This window comes from Jaculus jaculus, chromosome 12 (genome assembly GCF_020740685.1).
Source record: "Jaculus jaculus isolate mJacJac1 chromosome 12, mJacJac1.mat.Y.cur, whole genome shotgun sequence".
NCBI classification, from domain to species: Eukaryota; Metazoa; Chordata; class Mammalia; order Rodentia; family Dipodidae; genus Jaculus; species Jaculus jaculus.
Genome location: NC_059113.1, coordinates 56,086,135 through 56,106,115, shown reverse-complemented (window position 1 = coordinate 56,106,115; position 19,981 = coordinate 56,086,135).

The following is a 19,981-nucleotide window of genomic DNA, read 5'->3' as shown; positions in this document are numbered from 1 at the left end:
CAGAAGGTGGCTTCTGTGCAGACCCCAGTATTATGTGAAACTAGAGTCAGGTCTGGAGAGTAGTTGAGGCAAAAGCAGACCTGAAGAGGCCTATGAATCTGAGACAGAATGCACTATGGTACAAGTGAAAGAAGCTGCTGGAGAAGGAATGGATGAGGACTCTCTCAGGTTTAGGCTGTACTTCCCGAACCGGGGAGTCCAAATAAAATTTTCAATTAAAGTATAATATTAGGTCTGGTGTGATAGCACATGCTTTTAGTCCCAGCACTTAGGAAACTCAGTAGGAGGATCGCCCAAACAGGCCACCCTGAGACTCCATAGTTAATTCCAGGTCAGCCTGGGCTAGAGTGAGACCCTACCTTGAAAAACCATATATCTAATTAGGTGGGGATACACCTCAGTGGCAGACTGCTTGCCTAGCATGTGCAAGGCCCTGGATTCCATACCCATCACTGCAAAAGAAAAAAAAAAAATACTTTAAAAAGCCCTTAAGTCTAATTGTGAGCATTTGGGCCAGGGAGCAGGCCCAAGGTAAGGCTCTTGCCCTTTGTGCCCGTGCTTGACCTTTGTTGCTACTAACAGTTAATGGTTTGTGAGGCTTTGGCCTTAGACAACCTCAACTGAAAGTCTCACCAGGATAGCTTCACAGCCCATTCCTGCTTTCCCCTAGAGTTTCTGAATGCAGCCATCCCCCCAGCATCACACCAGCCGGGATAGCCTGAGCCAGGACATCCCACTGGCTCCACTTTGCCTCTTGCCCCTCATCCATCATCCCCTTCGGGGACACAACCATCTTTGGCTTTTTGCTTTTTTTTTGTTGCTGTTGTTGCTTTTTTGGATTCTTACAGTTTTCGTGAAGTACATTGCACAGATCTAAAGAATTCATTTGGACAGGCATTTGAACAAGCACATCCATCCACACACATAGCCACCACCCCAGGTGAGACAGCATCTTTCCTTCCTACCTGGAAATCTAGTGTTCCCCTTCACTCCAGAACCGAACCTTCAACTCAGTCCTGTCACTGCCCGGTTGGCAGTCCTCCAGTGGCTTTCTTAGTGGATAGGGAAATCCAGTCCCCTATCATAGCTCTAGAGCTGGGACACCTAAGCCTGTCTTCTATCATCTCCATTCCTCTCTCCCACTTGCCTTAGAACATAGGGTCTTCCTCTGGCCCTGAATCACTCTTACACCAGTGCTCTGCTTGTCAACCCCACTGCAGTTCCAGGTGCTACTTCTGGAGCTCCCTGTGCAGTGGTTCTCAACTAGGGTATCTTGTTCCCCACAGCCACCCACCCTCTAGGGACATTTGGCCATGTCTGTAGACCTTGTTGGTCAGGAGAAATCACCCTTGGCAGTGAGTAGTTAGCCAGAGGGAAGGAGGGCGCTAAACTTTGCACTCACTGGGTGGGACCAAAACCAAGAACCATGAAACCAAGAAGTCTGAGCCGCCCTGCCGAGGAAGAGCACACATCCTCAGTCTCCATGTTGCTTGCTGCCCGTACTTCTCAGCACATCTCCATCTCAAGATAGGTCCAAGTACAGTAACAGGGGATCACTTTCCAGATACCAAGCTTTTGATTGTGCTCCCATCTTACTGTAGCCGGGAGGTGCTGTGTGACCTGCCCTGTCCCACCTCTGGCCTTAGCTGCCTCGTCTACCTGTTCACAGTCCATGGCCTCGGGATTCCCGTGCTTGGCAGCTCTCCCACACATACCTCCCTTTGGGGAGGATGAACTTTGGGATCTTCTATCACAGCTGTTTGAAGCAGCCTGTCCCAGCAGATGAGAACAGTGAGATCAGCTCCCCTTCCTCTGTCATAATAGGGTCAAGAGAGGGTCTAAGCCCGGGGATGCTGCCTTTCCCAGGGAGGCCAACCAGCTGGATCACTTCAGGAGGAATGGAATGGGGTGGGAGCCAGGGGCTTTATGAAGCAACTATTACTTTCAAGGGGATCTGCACTTGTTTGAGAGGTCCCTGCCCTGCGTGCAGGTAGCAGAAATACTATGGTCAGAGACTTCAAAGAGAACCACTCTCCTTCCTCCTTCCCTCCCTCCCTCCCTCCCTCCCTCCCTTCCTTCCTTCCTTCCTTCCTTCCTTCCTTTGTTCCTTTCTTTCTTTCTTTCTTCTTCTTAATTTTGGTACCTTGTTTTTTATTATTAGGTGTAGTGTATGCATGTGGTCACATATGTGCAGATGCGTATGCCCAGTGCATGTGTGGAGGGCAGAAGAAACGTCAGGGGTTCCTCACCATCGCTAATCTGCACCTGCTTCCTCTAGACAGAATATCTCACTCACTCCAGAGCTGCCAATTCTTGTGAGTTGAGGCAATTCTCCAGCCTCTTCTGTCCACAGGACTGGGGTTAACATGCCTGGCTGTTTACATGGGTGATGGGGAAATGAACCCAAGTGGTCTCAGGCCCTCACTTTTTTTTTTTTTTTTTTGGCATTTTTGAGCAACTGTCCCACTATGGAGTCCAGGTTGCCCTTGATCTCACAATCCTGCTTCAGTCTCCTGAGTGCCACTGCTCCTGGTTGGAGAACCATTTTTCTGTTGTTGTTTTTCATTTTTATTTGACAGCGACAGAGAGAGAAAGAGGCAGAGAGGAGAATGGATGTGCCAGGGCCCCCAGCCACTGCAAATGGACTCCAAATGTGTTTGCCCCCTTGTGCACCTGGCTAACGTGGATCCTGGGGAATGGAGCTTCAAACCAGGGTCCTTAGGCTTCACAGGCAAGTGCTTAACCACTAAGCCATCTCTCTAACCCTGGAGAACCATTTTTAAAACTGGTGGGGGAGGGCTAGAGTGATGGCTTAGTGGTTAAGGCATTTGCCTGCAAAGCCAAAGAACCCAGGTTTGATTCCACAGGACCCACATTAGCCAGATGCACAAAGGGACCCACACATCTGGAGTTTGTTTGCAGTGGCTGGAGGCCCTAGCACACCCATTCTCTCTCTCTCTTTCTCTCTCTCTCCCTCTTTCTCTGTCAAATAAATAAATAAAAATTAAAAAAAAAAACTGGTGAGTGAGGCAGTAACATGTTTTTTCAAAGACGTGTTTAGATTTTTCAAGGTAGGGTCTTGCTCTAACCCAGGCTGACCTGAACTTCACTATGTAGTCTCAGCGTGGCCTTGAACTCATGGAGATCCCCTACCTCTGCCTCCCGAGTGCTGGGATTAAAGGCTGTGAAATTCTTTTTAATACCAGGTTAGTGTGTTATTCCAAGTGAAGTGTTCTAGTGCTGTGTTAAAGAACACACCAAACTAAAACAGCTGGAAGGGGAGGCAAGAGAGAAGTTGGTAGTCTATGTTGTGGTTGCCTGGCCCTGTTTGCTGTGGCTGGGGTGTGTTTGCTGCAACCCATGCTTTGGAAACTGGGTCTTCTGAGTTATGACTTCAGATGGCTCGTGAGAAATGAAAACTGAATCCATTTATGTGTTCATGGGTTATAGAGAGGGTGACAGTGTTATAAAAGCAAGTGTTCTTGGCCTGTCTTAGCCATGTCATGAGCCTAGAAGAAGACCCTGACCAGATGATGAGCACTAGCCGGTACCATGTCATTGGGATTCTCATCTTCCAGAACCGTGACCCAAAGAAAGCTTTATTCTTTTCATTTTTTTTTTTTTTCCAAAGTAGGGTCTCATCTAGCCCAGGCTGACCTGGAATTCACTCTGTAGTCTCAGGCTGGCCTCAAACTCACAGTGATCCTCCTACCTCTGCCTCCCAAGTGCTGGGATTAAAGGTGTGCGCCACCACACCCAGCAAAAGCTTTATTCGTTATCAATTATCCAGCTTCAGATACCTTGTGATAACAACAGAAAGGGGACTAAGACCTTTGGCAAGCGAGAAAGGAGAGAGTGAGAAAAGACAGGAGGCTGGACGGTGCTGTGTGGAGGAGGAAAGCCCGCCCTTCCTCCTGGAGCCAAGATGCACTTTGCACGAGAGTTCTGGGTTAGCTGCCGGCTGTGCATGTGCAAGGAGGTGAGGAAATAGGCTGAGCCAGAAACTGTGCAGTAGGTGCCCCTGGGTGTCTGCAAAACAACCAGCAAGACCAGCCAGTAACCACTAGTAAGAGGAGGAGAGGAGCTGGGCTTGAATGAGAGATGGGGTCCTGAAAGCCAGAGCCAGAGAGAGGAGTTTCAATATCAAGGAGAAGCTGTGTGTCAACTTGGCTGAGCCACAGTTTACAAATATGTGGTCAAATATTCAGGATGTTTCTATGAGAGGCTTCTTGGATGGCACTAACATTCGAATCAATGGGTTTGTGTAAACAAGTTGCTTTCTATAATGTGAATGAGCCTCAGTCAGTCAAAAGCAAGCACAGAGCAACATGCTGACATCCCTGGACAGCAAGGACGTTGGCAGCAGATAGCCGCTGGTGGAGCAGCACTATAGGCTCTTTCTGGGCTGGGTCTTCAGCCTGCCCAGAGGTCCAGTCAGATGATTTTACTCTTGTCAGCCTCCAATTACTCAAGATCAATCAGACAGATGGGGGAGGTAAGAAAAAGGGAAAGAGGGGGGTGGGAGGATGAATTGGTTCTACCCATCTAGAGAAAGCTAACAGAGACTCTGACATCCCGGTGGAACTGTTCTCATAATGGAAAATAGTTGAGCTTATGAAGCCTGAAGCCACGGTGGAACTGTGGAACAAAGACTTGGAGACTGAAGCCATTGCAAGTTTGTGTTCCCAGTGTGTCAACACTTTAAGAACAAACACAGCACTTTTTGCCTTTATGGATCTGCCCCACTCAAGGAGTAATTGCTTCTTTGTTTTTTTGTTTTTTTTTTTTTTCCGAGGTAAGGTCTCACTCTAGCCCAGGCTGACCTGGAATTCACTATGGAGTCTTAGGGTGGCCTCGAACTCATGGCGATCCTCCTACCTCTACCTCCTGAGTGCTGGGATTAAAGGCATGTGCCACCATGCCCAACTTGAGTATTTGCTTCTTATTAAAGAGAACCTAATTGTTTTTATTGGTCTAGTTCCCATCCCAAACCATTTTCCCAATTCATCGAATTCAAAGGTTAGGGTATAGTTCAGTGGTATAACTCTCCATGTTAGATCACTAGCACCATTAAAATAAAATAAAAAGTGTATGCTTTAAGCCAGGCATAGTGGCCCATGCCCTTAATCCCAGCACTCGGGAGGCAGATGAGACTCCATAGTGAATTACAGGTCAGCCTGGGCTACAGTGAGATCCTACCTCGAAAAACCAAATAATAATAATAATAATAACAAATTAAAAGTACATGGTTTAGTGTGTTCACAGTACAGCCAACATCATAGCCAAGGTTAGTACCATCTCATCATTGCGAATTTATTAGATCATTCACCACTTCTTCCCTGACCCGCTCTTCCCCAGCTTAGACTACCAATAAGCCACTTCTGGACTGAACCCAGAGCCCTGTGCATGCTAGGCAAATGTTCTAACTGCTATGCCCCAGCACTTGATTATTTTTCTTTTTTTATCCTGGGCTAGACTGGACTACCCATACTGTTGTCTCTACCTCCTGAGAGTTTATAGACATGTACCACCATGCCCACTGTGGTGGTTTGTTTACTTGGGTCCCGCAAAAACTTAGGTGTTCTGAACGCTAGATTTTCAGCTGATGGCGATTTGGGAATTAATGCTTCCTGGAGGCAGTGTATTATTGGGGGCATGCTTATGGGTATTTTAGCCAGTTTCCCCTTGCCAGTGTTTGGCATACTCTCCTGATGCTATTGTCTACCTGATGTTGCCCAGGATGTGATGTTCACCCTCTGATCATACCATCGTTTTTCCCTGCCATCATGGAGCTTTCCCTCAAGTCTATAAGCCAAAATAAACTTTTCTTTTTTTTCTTTTCCCCAAAGCTGCCCTTAGTTGGGTGATTTCTGCCAGCAATACAAACCTGAGTGCAACACCCACCTATACAAGTGGAAGCATATGGTATGTGATCTTTTGTATCTGGCTTGCCCCATTTTGAGGTTTATGTGTAAAGAAGCAGATGATTAAGATGTGGGCAAAGTTGATTGATGTAGTCAGCATTTTGTATAATTAATTTCAGCTCTTCTCAAGATTTATGTTTAGAAAACAATGGGATTAGAATAATCTGAAGATGGAGGTTTATTTTTATTTATTTTATTTTTTTGAGGTAGGGTCTTTCCCTATCCTAGGCTGGAGACTTTTGCCCTGTGATGTTAAAAGTTCATCTTTCAGGGCTGGAGAGATGGCTTAATGGTTAAGTGCTTGCCTGTGAAGCCTAAGGACCCCAGTTTGAGGCTCAATTCTCCAGAACCCCCATTAGCCAGATGCACAGGGGGCACACACATCTGGAGTTAGTTTGCAGTGGCTGGAGGCCCTGGCATACCCATTCTCTCTCTGTCTCTATCTGCCTCTTTCTCTCTCTGTCTGTCACTCTCGAACTTAAAAAAAATTTTTTTGTTCATTTTTATTTATTTATTTATTTATCTTTAAGACACTTGTTCAGGCCCACGTAAAAAAGTATATGGTTTTGACAAAAGCGACATTCCAGTCTTTGAGAACTCAGCAGCTGTTGTCACCATAACCCACCTGTTAGAGGTGGTGAGAAGTCAAGAATTCATAAGTCAGGCTGGAGAGATGGCTTAGCAATTAAGGTACTTGCCTGCAAAGCCAAAGGACCCAGGTTCAATTCCCCAGGACCCATGTAAGCCAGATGCACATGGCACATGCATCTGAAATTCGTTTGTAGTGGCTAGGTGAGCTGGCATTTCCATTCTTTCTCTCTCCCTCTTTCTCTCTGTCTTCCATAAATAAATAAATAAATAAATATATTTTTTAAATAATGTATAAATTGACCTCCAAAATTAGAGAGTGTTTTTAGCAGTGCTCAGGTTTGCAACCAGGGTCCTACAACACTCCAGACAAGCATTTTACCACTTAGCTACATCCCCAGATCCTAAACTTGTGATTAAAAAGAACATCTTAGTTATTGACCATTCTTATATTTATATATAATGTGTTTTGATCATATTCACCTCCCATCACCTTCCCCTGTCCCCCTCCCCCTCTTGCTGAACCCCTTCTTCCCAAATAGTCCTTTTTTTTTTGGTGACCCACTGAGTTTAATTAGGGTTTATTTGTTTCCTCATTTACTGAAGCATGGGCAACTTATCAGTGGCCATACCACTGAATAAAATGTCTCCCCTCCTCCAGTAACCATTAACTGCCAATAATTCCTCAGGGAGGGTTGGGGTACATCATGAACTGTTCCACCATCCATGTCAGAATGTCAACAGGCCCAATTTTGTGCAGGTAAAATTAGTAATTTTTTAAAAACTACACACACACACACACACACACACACACACACACACACACACATAATGTGGTGCTAGGAATTGAACCCAGGGCCTCATGCTGTAAGGCAGTCTACCAACTGAAGTGGGAGATCTGGGAGCTCTGCTGGGTCAGGTTCTTGTCCAGAGAGTGGTAAAGAATTACCACCCTGAGCCACAAGATAAGTGAGAGAGGAACACACAGGCTTTACTGAAATGGGAATCAGAAATTTAGTGAAAGCAGAAACAGCAGACTTTACTGCAAACAGAAAAACAAAAAAACAAACTCTCTATTAGGATAGGTGGGAGCCCCAGAGTAGGGGTTTGTCTGAAGGCCTGAATTCTGGAGGTATTAGTATGTGGCTGGGGCTGACCATGGGAGAGAGTATCATGGGCTGATTGATCATCTATTTGAGAGTTTCTCAGTAGTAACTGAATGACCTGCATGTTGGGAAAGTAACTGAAGCCAGCCAACCACAGAAGCAGCCAATCACAACTGAAACACATCAGCCAACCACAGGAGCAGCCAGTCACAACTGAAACACATCAGCCAACCACAGGAGCAGCCAGTCACAACTGAAACACATCAGCCAACCACAGGAGCAGCAGTCACAACTGAAACACACCAGCCAACCACAGGAGCAGCCAGTCACAACTGAAACACGTCAGCCACAGGTTTCTGTGTTGGAAACCTTTAGTTCTGGCTAGACTCCTTCCTTAGCTGTCCCTAGCTACTTATACAATTTTATCTCTTTCCCTCACAACTCAGCTATATCTCCAGCCCCAAATAAGTGATTTTAAAAGTCAACTAAGAGCTGGAGAGATTGCTCAATGGTCAAAGCACTTGCCTGCAGAGCCTAATGACTTGAGTTTGAGCCAGATGCACAAAGTGACACATGCATCTGGAGTCTGCCTGCAGTGGCTAGAGGCCCTAGCACACCAATTCTCTCTTAATTCTATGTCTCTCTGCTTGAAAATAAATAAAAATATTTAATTAACAGTTGTCAAGTATGGTGGGGCATGCCTTTAATCCCAGCACTTGGAAGGCAGAGGTAGGAGGATCACCATGAATTCGAGGCCACCCTGAGACTACGTAGTGAATTCCAGATTAGCCTGGACTAGATTGATACCCTACCCCCCCAAAAAAAAAGAGCAGTCAACTGGGAGCTGGAGAGATTGCTTAGTGGTTAAGGCACTTTCCTCCAAAGCCAAAGGACCCAGGTTCGATTCCCCAGGACCCACATAGGCCAGATGCACAAGGTGGCACATGCATCTTGAGTTCATTTTCAGTGGCTAGATGCCCTGGCATGCTCATGCCCACTCTCTCTCTATCCTTCTGCCTGCCTCTTTCTCTTAAGTAAATAAATAAAAATTTAATAAACAAATTTAAAAAACCCTCAACTAAAAGCAATTGAAACCAGAGGATTTCCTTAGATTTTGCAAACAAATGCATTATCTTTACCAAATAAGAAGGAACCTTGACGTTTTCACATGTGGTCCTGAGACCTTGGGGTCAAAATCCATCTCATCCTTAAGGGTGGCAAGGTAGAGTGCCCAGACAAATTGCTTAAGAGCAGTGTGATGCTTGATATTGATAGTCTACTTGACAGGACCAGGACCTAGAGCCACCTGTGTGGTGTTATCTTGATTAGGTTAACTGAAGTAGAAGATCCACCTTAACTATAGGCAGAGTCTTGGACTGCATAAAAAGGAGAGTGCTGGCTGAAACAAAGCATCCACTATTCTCTGCTTCCTTCCTGACAATGTGGCTATGTGATTGGCTTCCTGCTCCTGTCATGCAGCACGCTGGACTCTATCCTCTGGAACAAGCTGTAAGCGGAAATAAACCCTTTTCCTTTCATAACTTGCTTCTGGTTGGATATTCTGTCCCGGGGAAAAATAACTGATACAAGTGTGCACTGTCTGCAGCAGCCAGATTGTGTAAAGTGTGCAGACAGGCTGGTTCGGAGGAAGTTCACAGTCAGTGTGGGGAGTCTGCAAGAACTGAAGATAGAAGGAAGCTGCACGAACCAAGGCCTTCAGACATCTGAAATTTTTTTTAAATAGTTTTTTTTTAAAAAATTTTTATTTATTTGAGAGTGACAGACACAGAGAGAAAGACAGATAGAGGGAGAGAGAGAGAATCGGCGCGCCAGGGCTTCCAGCCTCTGTAAACGAACTCCAGACGCGTGCGCCCCCTTGTGCATCTGGCTAACGTGGGACCTGGGGAACCGAGCCTCGAACCGGGGTCCTTAGGCTTCACAGGCAAGCGCTTAACCGCTAAGCCATCTCTCCAGCCCGACATCTGAAATTTTGAAGTCACCCAGCCACTTAGTTGAGAAGCAATGGGACAAGAGCATCTGCCTGACTTTAGACCAGTGGTCTTAGAAAGGTTTTGAGCCGGACGTGGTGACACACATATTTAATCCCAGCACTTGGGAGGCAGAGGTAGGAAGATCGCTGTGAGTTTAAGGCCAGCATGGGACTACAGAGTAAGTTCCAGGTCAGCCTGGGCTATAGTGATACCCTACCTTGAAACCTCCCCCAGCCAAAAAAAGGTTTTTGAGAACCCCTTTAAGCAAAAGGAACTCTCATGCCCCTGTGAGGGAATACAAAGTGATAAAACAACCTGAGAAATGATTTGGATTTGGTTGGTTTTGAAATAAACACACACTGGCCACGGCCTCCAGTCATTTCCCTCCCCAGTCATTATAGAAAGAAAAGAAAGGGTGTGTCTACACAAAGATGGGTGCAATTCCTCATAGCACCGCGGCTCCAGAGATGCCCAAAATGAAACCAATTCCAACAACTCCATCAATAGATAAATGGATAAAAGAATTGCAGTGCAACCATATAGGGGAACTCTTCATACAAGCAACATGAATGAATGCCAAAATAATTATGCCAATTGAATAAATTCAGATTTTAAAGAGTGCACACTACATGATACCATTTGTAGAAAACTCTAGAGCTTGCAAGCATATCCACAGTGATGGATGTCTGGAGATGGGACTCAGGGAAGGTGGCAGCAAGGAGATTACATAGGATACTGGGATCCTAGAAGGGATGATGGATGTGAATGACAGGTTGTGATGGCTTTATAAGTGCGTGAAGATGTCAAGACTATTTTCGTTCATTTTTTATTTTTTATTTATTTATTTGAGAGCAACAGACACAGAGAGAAAGATAGATAGAGGGAGAGAGAGAGAGAATGGGCGTGCCAGGGCTTCCAGCCACTGCATACGAACTCCAGATGCGTGTGCCCCCTTGTGCATCTGGCTAACGTGGGACCTGGGGAACCGAACCTCAAACCGGGGTCCATAGGCTTCATAGGCGAGCACTTAGCCACTAAGCCATCTCTCCAGCCCAAGACTATTTTCAATATGTGTACTTTGTTGTGCATTATTTATGCTTCCATAGAACCTTAGAACCTTTTTCTTTCTTTCCTTCTTTCTTTCTTTCTTTCTTTCTTTCTTTCTTTCTTTCTTTCTTTCTTTCTTTCTTTCTCTTTTTTTTTTTTTTCAAGGTAGGGTTTCACTCTAGTCCAGGCTGATCTGGAATTCATTATGTAGTCTCAGGGTGGTCTTGAGCTCACAGTGATCCTCCTATCCCTGCCTCCCATGTTCTGAGATTAAAGGCATGAATCACCACACCCAGCCCATAGAATCATTTTTAAAACTATTTTTATTTATTTATTTGCAAGGAGAGAGAGGGAATCAGGGAAAGAGAATGGGTGTTATAGGGCCTCTTGCTGCTACAAACTCCAGATGCATGCATCAGTTTGTGCATATGGCTTTACGTGGGTACTAGGGACTCAAACCCAGGCTGTCAGGCTTTACAAGCAAGCACCTTGACTGCTGATCCATCTCTCCAGCCCAGAACCATTTTTATCTTATTTTATCATTTTATTTAACAAAGGTTGTAATCTTCTATCTCCACTACTCTGCCCCACTTTCCCTAAGTGCTCTCCTCAGTGGGGTTGTTGATACTCACTGTTGGGTAATTAAGGTCTTAGTCACTGTACCTTGGGATAGTTCTACTCACTTTGGGGCTCTTACGATCTTCCTGCCCCCTCTTCTGTAATGGTCCCTGAGCCATGACAGGTGTTTTAGCTGTCTTGTTTAGTGTTGTGTTATCTGTAGCCTCTGGGTTTTTGATTCAATGTGTTTTGATTGACCACAGTCTCTGTTGCTGTTCCCTTGGAGCTCATTGCCAGGGTAGCAGTGAGAAAAATACCTGTGTTGCTGCTCCCTAAGCAATTTCTCATGGGTTCCAGCTGATGTGGTAGAGGTGACACATTTTATGGAAGGCAGTCAGCTATCATTTCTTATTGTATTAATGGGTCTTGGGTCTCCTCAGTTTTCTCTGTCATCTGTAAAATAATACAGATTCTTCATCCAAGGGTCAGAGCAGCCTAGATTAAGCAGTCTAGACATGCTTAGCTACTTGAGAGTTTTGGTATGTAATTCCAGTCTTCTTGTTGAGACAGCAGTGGGGGCTTCTCTCTAGAGTCTATACGTTTCCTGGCCTTATGATTCTAACTTGGTTTTCAGTACCATACACACCACTACAGGTGGTGGTTTTTTTTTTTTGTTTTTGTTTTTTTTTGAGGTAGGGTCTCACTCTGGCCCAGACTGACCAGGAATTCACTATGGAGTCTCAGGGTGACCTCGAACTCACGGCGATCCTCCTACCTCTGCCTCCCGAGTGCTGGGATTAAAGGCGTGCGCCACCACGCCCGGCGGTTTTCAGTACCATATATGAGTTTTTCCCCACTGAGTGGACCTCAAGTCCAATCAGATAATTTTTGGTTACTCACATAGGCTGTGTACTGCTATTGCACAAATGTGTCCTTCTTGCCTGGCTGTTTGATTTTGTAGCTTCAGGGTCCCCCACTTATCCAAACTGTTGGTGACCATTGTCGCCGAGCCACTCCCACAGCATCTTCCAACACTGTGAGGGCTAACTAGGCGAGAACTGGCTTTCCTCTTAGTTACAGTGTCGTATTTTATTTATTTATTTTTATTGATGATTTCCATAATTGTAGATAATAATCCATGGTCATTCTATTCCTCCCCCCACTTGCCTCTTTGAAACTCCACTCTCCATCATATGTTTTCCCCTTTCAATCAATCCAAATGCATCTCTGTTTATTTATTTATTTTTGCTGAGATGATCTGTCAATTGATGAGAGTGTGGTGTTGAAGTCATCCACTACAACTGTGTTTGGTGTTGTCTGTGACCTTAGTTCTAACAGCATTTGTTTGATGAAATTGGGAGCCCCTATGTTAGACGCACATATATTTAGGACTGTAATGTCCTCCTGTTGTAGTATTCCTTTAGTCAATATAAAGTGATATTCATTATCTTTCTTAACTAATGTTGGTCTGAAGTCTGCCCTGTCAGATATTATGATAGTGACCCTTGCTTGTTTTCTAGGCCCATTTGCTTGAAACACTGTTTCCCAACCTTTCACCCTAAGATAGTGCCCATCCTTTATAGAAAGGTGAGTTTCTTGGAGACAACAAATTGAAGGATCCTGCTTTTTAAAAAATATTTTATTTTTATTTATTTATTTGACAGAGAAAGAAGAGAGAGAGAGAGAGAGAGAGAGAGAGAGAGGATGTGCCTGGGTTTCCAGCCACTGCAAACAAACTTTAGACCCATGTGCCCCCTTGTGCATCTGGATAACATGGGTCCTGAGGAATAGAACCTGGGTCCTTTTGCTTTGCAGGCAAACACCTTAACCACCAAACAATCCCTCCAGCCCAGAATCCTGATTTTTAACCCAGTCTTCAAGCCTATGTCTTTTGGTTGGGGCATTGAGGCCATTGATAGTAAGAGTTAATTGACAGGTATGTATTTATTTTTGCCTTTTGTTTTGTTTTGTTTTGTTTTGTAGTTCTTCTGGTTTTACCATTGCTTTCTCTTTTTTAAAAAGTATTTTAAGCCGGGCATGGTGGCACATGCCATTAATCCCAGCACTCAGTAGCCAGAGGTGGGAGGTTCGCCATGAGTTTGAGGCCACCCTGAGACTCCATAGTGAATTCCAGGTCAGCCTGGGCTAGAGTGAGACCATACCTTGAACACCTCCCCAATATTTATTTATTTATGTATTTATTTGACTGAGAAAGAGGGAGAGAGAGAGAATGGGTGTGCCAGGGTCTCCAGCCACTACAAACGAACTACAGACATGTGCACCCCCTTGTGCATCTGGCTAATATGAGTCCTGGGGAATTGAATCAGGGTACTTTGGCTTTGCAAGCAAACGCCTGAACTGCTAATCCATCCCTCTAGCCCACCTTTGCTCTCTTGTATTAACTAGTATTTGAGTATGTTTTTTTTTTTTTTTCAAGGTTCCTTATATGTGTGCTTTTCTTTCTCTTCAGCATAGAGGATCCTTTCAAGTATTTTCTGTAGAACTGGTTTTGTCTTCAAATATTCCTTTAGTCTGCTTTTGTTGTGGAATGTCCTTATTTCCCCGTCTATGTGAATGGATAGCTTTGCAGGATAATATAACCTTGGTTGACAGCAGTTTTCTTTCAGAACTTGGAATACATCATTCTAATTCCTTCTGGCTTTTAAAATTTGTGTTGAGTAATCTGCTGTGATCCTGATGGGCTTGCCTTTGTATATGACTTGATTTTTCTCTCTGACTGCTTTCAATAGATTTTCTTTGGTTTGTGTATTTGGTAGTTTAATTATAATATTATAAGGAGAGGTTCTTTCCAGGTTTTGTCAGTTTGGTGTTCTAAAGGCTTCCTGTATCTGCATTGGCATATCTTTCCCAATTTGGGGAAAGTTTTATTCTGTGATTATGTTAAAAATGCCTACTATTCCTTTGGAGTGAAATTCTCCTTCTATACCCCGTGAGATACACCTACATTCTATGTTTATAGTGCCAAGTCTTAGAAAGTGTCCCCCAGAGTGGGGGTCAGGTGTGGTTTGGTCTTGGGGGTGTATAATTGGAAAGGGGTCAACGTCAGAAGCTAAAGTATTGTCTGCAGATACAAACTGAATCCACCTGCTTTAGGAGGGGCTCAGGACATCTGGTTTTAGGGGTGGGAAGGATGGAGCCACACATATATTTGGCCAAGCATTTTTCATTTAATTCTTGTATAAGCCAATAAGGAAAGGTGGTAGATATCCATCTGTCTGTCTGTGCAGCACACCTTCTCTCTTCCAGAAAGACTAATCTGCTTTTCTCAATCATGCTGGGACTAAGAGCATCTGGCCTCAGCCAAGGTGATTGGTGCAGTGATGGGCATGTGATCTGATGGCCACCAATATAGTCATGGTTGGGACTGTTGTTAAATATGCAGAGGGCCAGGCGTGGTGGTGCATGCCTTTAATCCCAGCACTCAGGAGGCAGAGGTAGGAGAATTGCCATGAGTTTGAGGCCACCCTAAGATTCCATAGTGAATTCCAGGTCAGCCTGGCTAGAGTGAGACCCTACCAATGAATAAATAAATAAGTAAATAAATAAATATGCAGAGGAATCTGGTTCCTATTGGACATGAACTTGTGTGGAGATGTTTTCAAGACACCAAAGGAGAAAAGACCTGCTTGGGAGAAAACACAGGACAAACCCCAGCCAGAGCAGCCAGAGCCTGACGTCATTCTCTGGGGCTGGATTCTGCCTAGCCTCAACCTTTGGCTTCTCTGGTTGTGGCAGCCAATCTTTTTGCTTAAACTAAATTTGAGTTGAGTCTGTATAGCTTTCATCTGAAAGGGTGTTGACTAATAAATATATTTAGAGGATAATCATGCCACTTCCCATCTGTGGGCAAAAATTTCTTTTTCTCAAAGCTCGCTCTTTCTTTTCTTTCTTTCTTTCTTTCTTTCTTTCTTTCTTTCTTTCTTTCTTTCTTTCTTTCTTTCTTTCTCTCTCTCTCTCTCTCTCTCTTTCTTTCTTTCTTTCTTTCTTTCTTTCTTTCTTTCTTTCTTTCTTTCTTTCTCTTTTTTTTTAAAGACCAGATAGGTAGACTCAGGGAAGCCTTTCTTGTGAAAAACATTAAATTTTTATACTTCAAAAGGACAGTCAGGGGCTAGGTAAATGGTTCAGTGGATAAAGTGCTTGCCTTGCAAGCTTGAGTACCTGAGCTTAGAAACCAGAATTTATGTAAAAGCCAGAAGTTGTGTCAGGGGGTCTCTAAGCTGCTGCACTTATTGAAAGCAAGAAGGGAGGCAAAAACAGGAGAATTTTCCAGAAGCTCATGGCCCAGGTAGCCTGGTGGACTACCTGGAAGATGGACTGACTTCACAAGGTCATCCTTGTGTACCTTGATCTCCACACATGTACTTGCACATACCCACAGAAGGTTTCCTGCTGGTGGGAAGAGCAGTACATACAACAGAAGCTATTTGTTGACCTGAACCCCAGAGGTCATGTCACATGACCTCCTGCCTTGTTCTCTGCAACTGTCCCCCTCCCCAGGTGAGAACCTGACTTTTTAGACCACTGGTATCAAGCCCAATACGGCTGTGCAGTGAAGGAGGACTGAGTGGAGGAAGAGACTTGGTGTTGCATTCTTAGCTCATTCACACATTCTTCCAACACTACATATCAGTTACCTGCAACAGCACAGCCACCATCCACTGTTCACAATTCTTTGAAAGATCGTCACTTGCTTCGCCTCAGTTTCCCTCTGTGCTACGATGTGTAGTTGAGGTTATTTCCACTTTCTTAGTCATAATTCTTGTTTCTAGATCATCACTCTAATGACACAACAAAACGTTTGGGGGAGGGTCAAGGGGAGAGAGACAGGGAAAAGGAAAGGGAGGAAAAGAGGGAGAGAGGAAGAGTGGGGAGAGATAGGAGAAGAAGGAGGGAGGGAGGGAGAGAGACAGTAGAGCAAGAAGTCTTTACAGAATACCCACTCTGGAGATAACCAACGAGTCCAGAAATGGATTAATCCTAATCAAATTTGAAGGTCCCACCTCCAAATGTCATTAACATGGCACTGCAGATAAGGTCTCAAACACATGAATTCTGGGAACATTAAAATCACAGCACTTGGCTTTCATGAGATCCTGTTCCACTCCAATAAACTCCAAGTGTGATGGAATTCTAGCCTCCCGAGGATGAGCTGCTGTTAACGTGCTTACTTATTAAGAATCCTTGTTGACATATTAACTTCGCTCTGCACTGAGCTTCCGGGTTTATCACGGTCTTAACGCAGATCCCTCAACGCCTTAGCAGTCTCTCCGGGAGGGCCTGCTTTTATCAGAAGTCACCTTTTAACACATACCATGTGGCTTTGGGTTTAGGAAGAACTTTTACAAGAGCTTTAGCAGAGGTGTGGCTTGCATCTGGTTATCATCGAGAGGTGGTTCTCAAACTTTTTGGCCTCAGGAATGCCCTTTTTTTAAAAAAAGTTATTTTTATTTATTTATTTGAGAGATAGAGGAAGAGACAGAGAGAGACACAGAGAGAGAATGGGTGCACCAGTGCTTCTAGCCACTGCAAATGAACTCCAGATGCATGCACCACCTTGTGCATCTGGCTTACGTGGGAACGGGGGATCGAGCCTGGGTCCTTTGGCTTTGCAGGCAAGTGCTTTAACCGCTAAGCCCAGGAACTCCCTTCTTAAATTTATTTTATTTTTTTGGTTTTTTTTTGAGGTAGGGTCTTCCTTTAGTCCAGGTTGACCTGGAATTCACTATGTAGTCTCAGGCTTGCCTTGAACTCACAGAACTCCAGAGTTCTGGGATTAAAGGCATGTGCCACCATGCCTGGCTAGGAACCTCCAATATTGAAAGGCCCCACAGAGCTTTTATAGTCAACCACTCCACCTCTGAACTACACTTTCGCCCAGCGAACTTTCATTAGGTGTCATACATTGAGAGATGCTTACCATATTAGTCGCTGAAACCATCTGCAATAGAACAATAACAGCTTCATTACATGTTAAATGAATAGCATTTCTAGTCAAAGCAACTCTGTTTTCTGAAAAGAATTAATGAGGAAAGCTGTTCTGCACATGCACAAATTTTGTTCTGCTTTGCTTTGTTGTTTCTATTTACAGCAGGTTGGCTTTGAACACATGACCCTCCAATTTCGGCTTCCCAAGTGCTAGGACTCCAAGTGGGCACCACCACATCAGGCTCTGCAAATTTCTTTAACAGCTGGTTTCACAGAAGACAATTGGATTCTCACCTCTACTTCTGTCCTGTCCACTGTTATGTCTCATGGCACAGTTGCTAGAAAATGCCACTGGACACCCTAAACTAACAAGAGGAAAATGAAAAATAATCATTTAGCATTGTGAAAGATATTATATGGGGCTGGAGGTATGGCTTAGCGGTTAAGACCTTTGCCTACAAAGCCAAAGGACCCAGGTTTGATTCCCCAGGACCCACGTTAGCCAGATGCACAAGAGGGTACAAACAGCTGGAGTTTGTTTGCAGTGGCTGGAGGCCCTGGAATGCCCATTCTCTCTTTCTCTCCTTCTTTCTCTGTTAAATTAAAAAAAAATAGATTTCAAAAAATGTTATATGGGGGCTGGAGAGATGTCTCAGTGGTTAACGCACTTGCCTGCAAAGAACCCAGATTCAATTCCCCAATTTCCACATAAAGCCAGATGTACACAGTGGCACATGCATCTGGTGTTTGCAGTGGCTGGAGGCCCTGTAATACCTATTCTCTCTCTCTCTTCCTCTTTCTCTCTCAAATGAATAAAGAATAAAAAAAAAAAAAACTGGAGAGATGACTTAGAGGTTAAGGTGCTTGCCTGCGAAGCCTAAGGACTCATGTTCAACTCTCTAGGTCCTAAGTAAGCCAGATGCACAATGTGTCACAAGCGCAAGGTCACACATTGCACAAGATAACACACATGTCTGGAATTTGATTACAGTGGCTGAAGGCCTTGGTGTGCCAATTCTCTCTCGTATGTGCTCATTCTCTCTGATGAAAATTTAAAAACTAATATAAACATAAACTAAATTTTAAAATTATATGGACTATGTCATGGAATCTTCCTAATGAAATTGCCAGCCAGCTACCATTATTGTACATTGTCCCCCTTTTGAGATAAGAAAATCAAGGCTCAGAACATTTAAGACATTTACACATGGTCATGCATTGAGAAGCAAAGAAGGAAAAATGAGGACCCAGGTTCACTGTCACTTCCCATCTACAGTAGCTGCTGCAGATGAAGGCAATCCATATCTGTGAGATATTGGACCCCAACCTCCATGTTTATAAATTATCCAGGTTTTGACATTCAGTTACAGCAATAGTAAACAAACTCAGTTTTCAATGAACCAAAATTCCCACCAGTATGTCTGTGTTCTCACCAAGAGAGAAAGAAGACAGAAGAAGTTAATTTTTCCCCTTTGAAGCCACTGCAAAGGAATAGGTTCCACACAAAGGCAGCTCCTGGCCAATTTGAAGGAATATGAATCATTTAGGGAGAATGTGAGAGCTAATGTTTACCCAGCACCTGTCATAGGCCACACCCTTCACCTGTGGCATCCGTGTAGCTCTTTCTTATCAAGTGCTATGGATATGTGTTTGCAAGGGGGCATTTAGGAGCATCCTGCATCTATCTGTGTGGGTGGAATCTGAGCAGAGGAGTTATATATGGCTTGTCCAAAGGCTCTCAGCTGCTAAGTTAAGAGTGTGTCATGCTTCTCAAAGCTGGGACTCTTTCACTCACTCACACTTAACCTTCTGTCTAGGAAAGTGGCTCTGTTTCAAGTTGGGTTTGTACTTTCTGGGTGCTGTAAGTAGCAACGCTCAGGGAAGAGGACTGTGGGGTTGGTGAAAGTGTACTTTCTAAGGACTCAAGATGGACTGTGTACACAGCCCAGAGGCAGAATGCTTACCCAGCAGGTAGGAGGCCCTGGGTTCCATCCAAATGCTACCTCCCACCAAAACACAAAAACAAAACCTCAATGAAGAAGAACCCAGGAAGGATCCCATGACCCCAGGCAGACCCAGACTTGCACTTGCATATTAGGAGACCACATGACTGGGGGATAGAGGGAGAGCCATTGGTACCCTGGAAAAGCATAGTGTTTTGTTTTTAATATTACTCATTTATTTGAGAGAGAAAGAGAAAGAGAAAGAGAAAGAGAGAGAGAGAGAGAGAGAGAGAGAGAGAGAGAGAGAGAGAGAGAGAGAGAGAATGGGCATTCCAGGCCCTCTAGCCACCACAAACGAACTCAGATGCATGTGCCACCTTGTATATCTGGCTTTCATGGGTAGTGCACAATTTAACCTGGGTCCTTAGGTTTCGCAGGCAAGTACCTTAACTGCTGAGCCATCTCTCCAACTTAAGCATAGTGTTTTAACTTTGAATTACTTGCCAAGAGTTATCACTGAGGATAGTCCATAAAACCACCCAAACTTTGGAATGTCTCTTAAAAAATTAGAGGCTTTTTCAGCCGGGTGTGGTGGCACATGCCTTTAATCCCAGCACTCGGTAGGCAAAGGTAGGAGGATCACCATGTGTTCAAGGCCACCTTGAGTCTACAGAGTTAATTCCAGGTCAGCCTGGACCAGAGTGAGACCCTACCTTGAAAAATAAAAAAAAATTAGAGGCTTTGGTGACATGAGATATTTTTAGATAGTGATGAATACTGTGTAGAAAATAGCTGAAAAAAACAAACAAACCAACAACAACAACAACAAATCCCTGAGTTCTCACTCTCAGGTAGCAGTAATGCTTCACACATTTGTT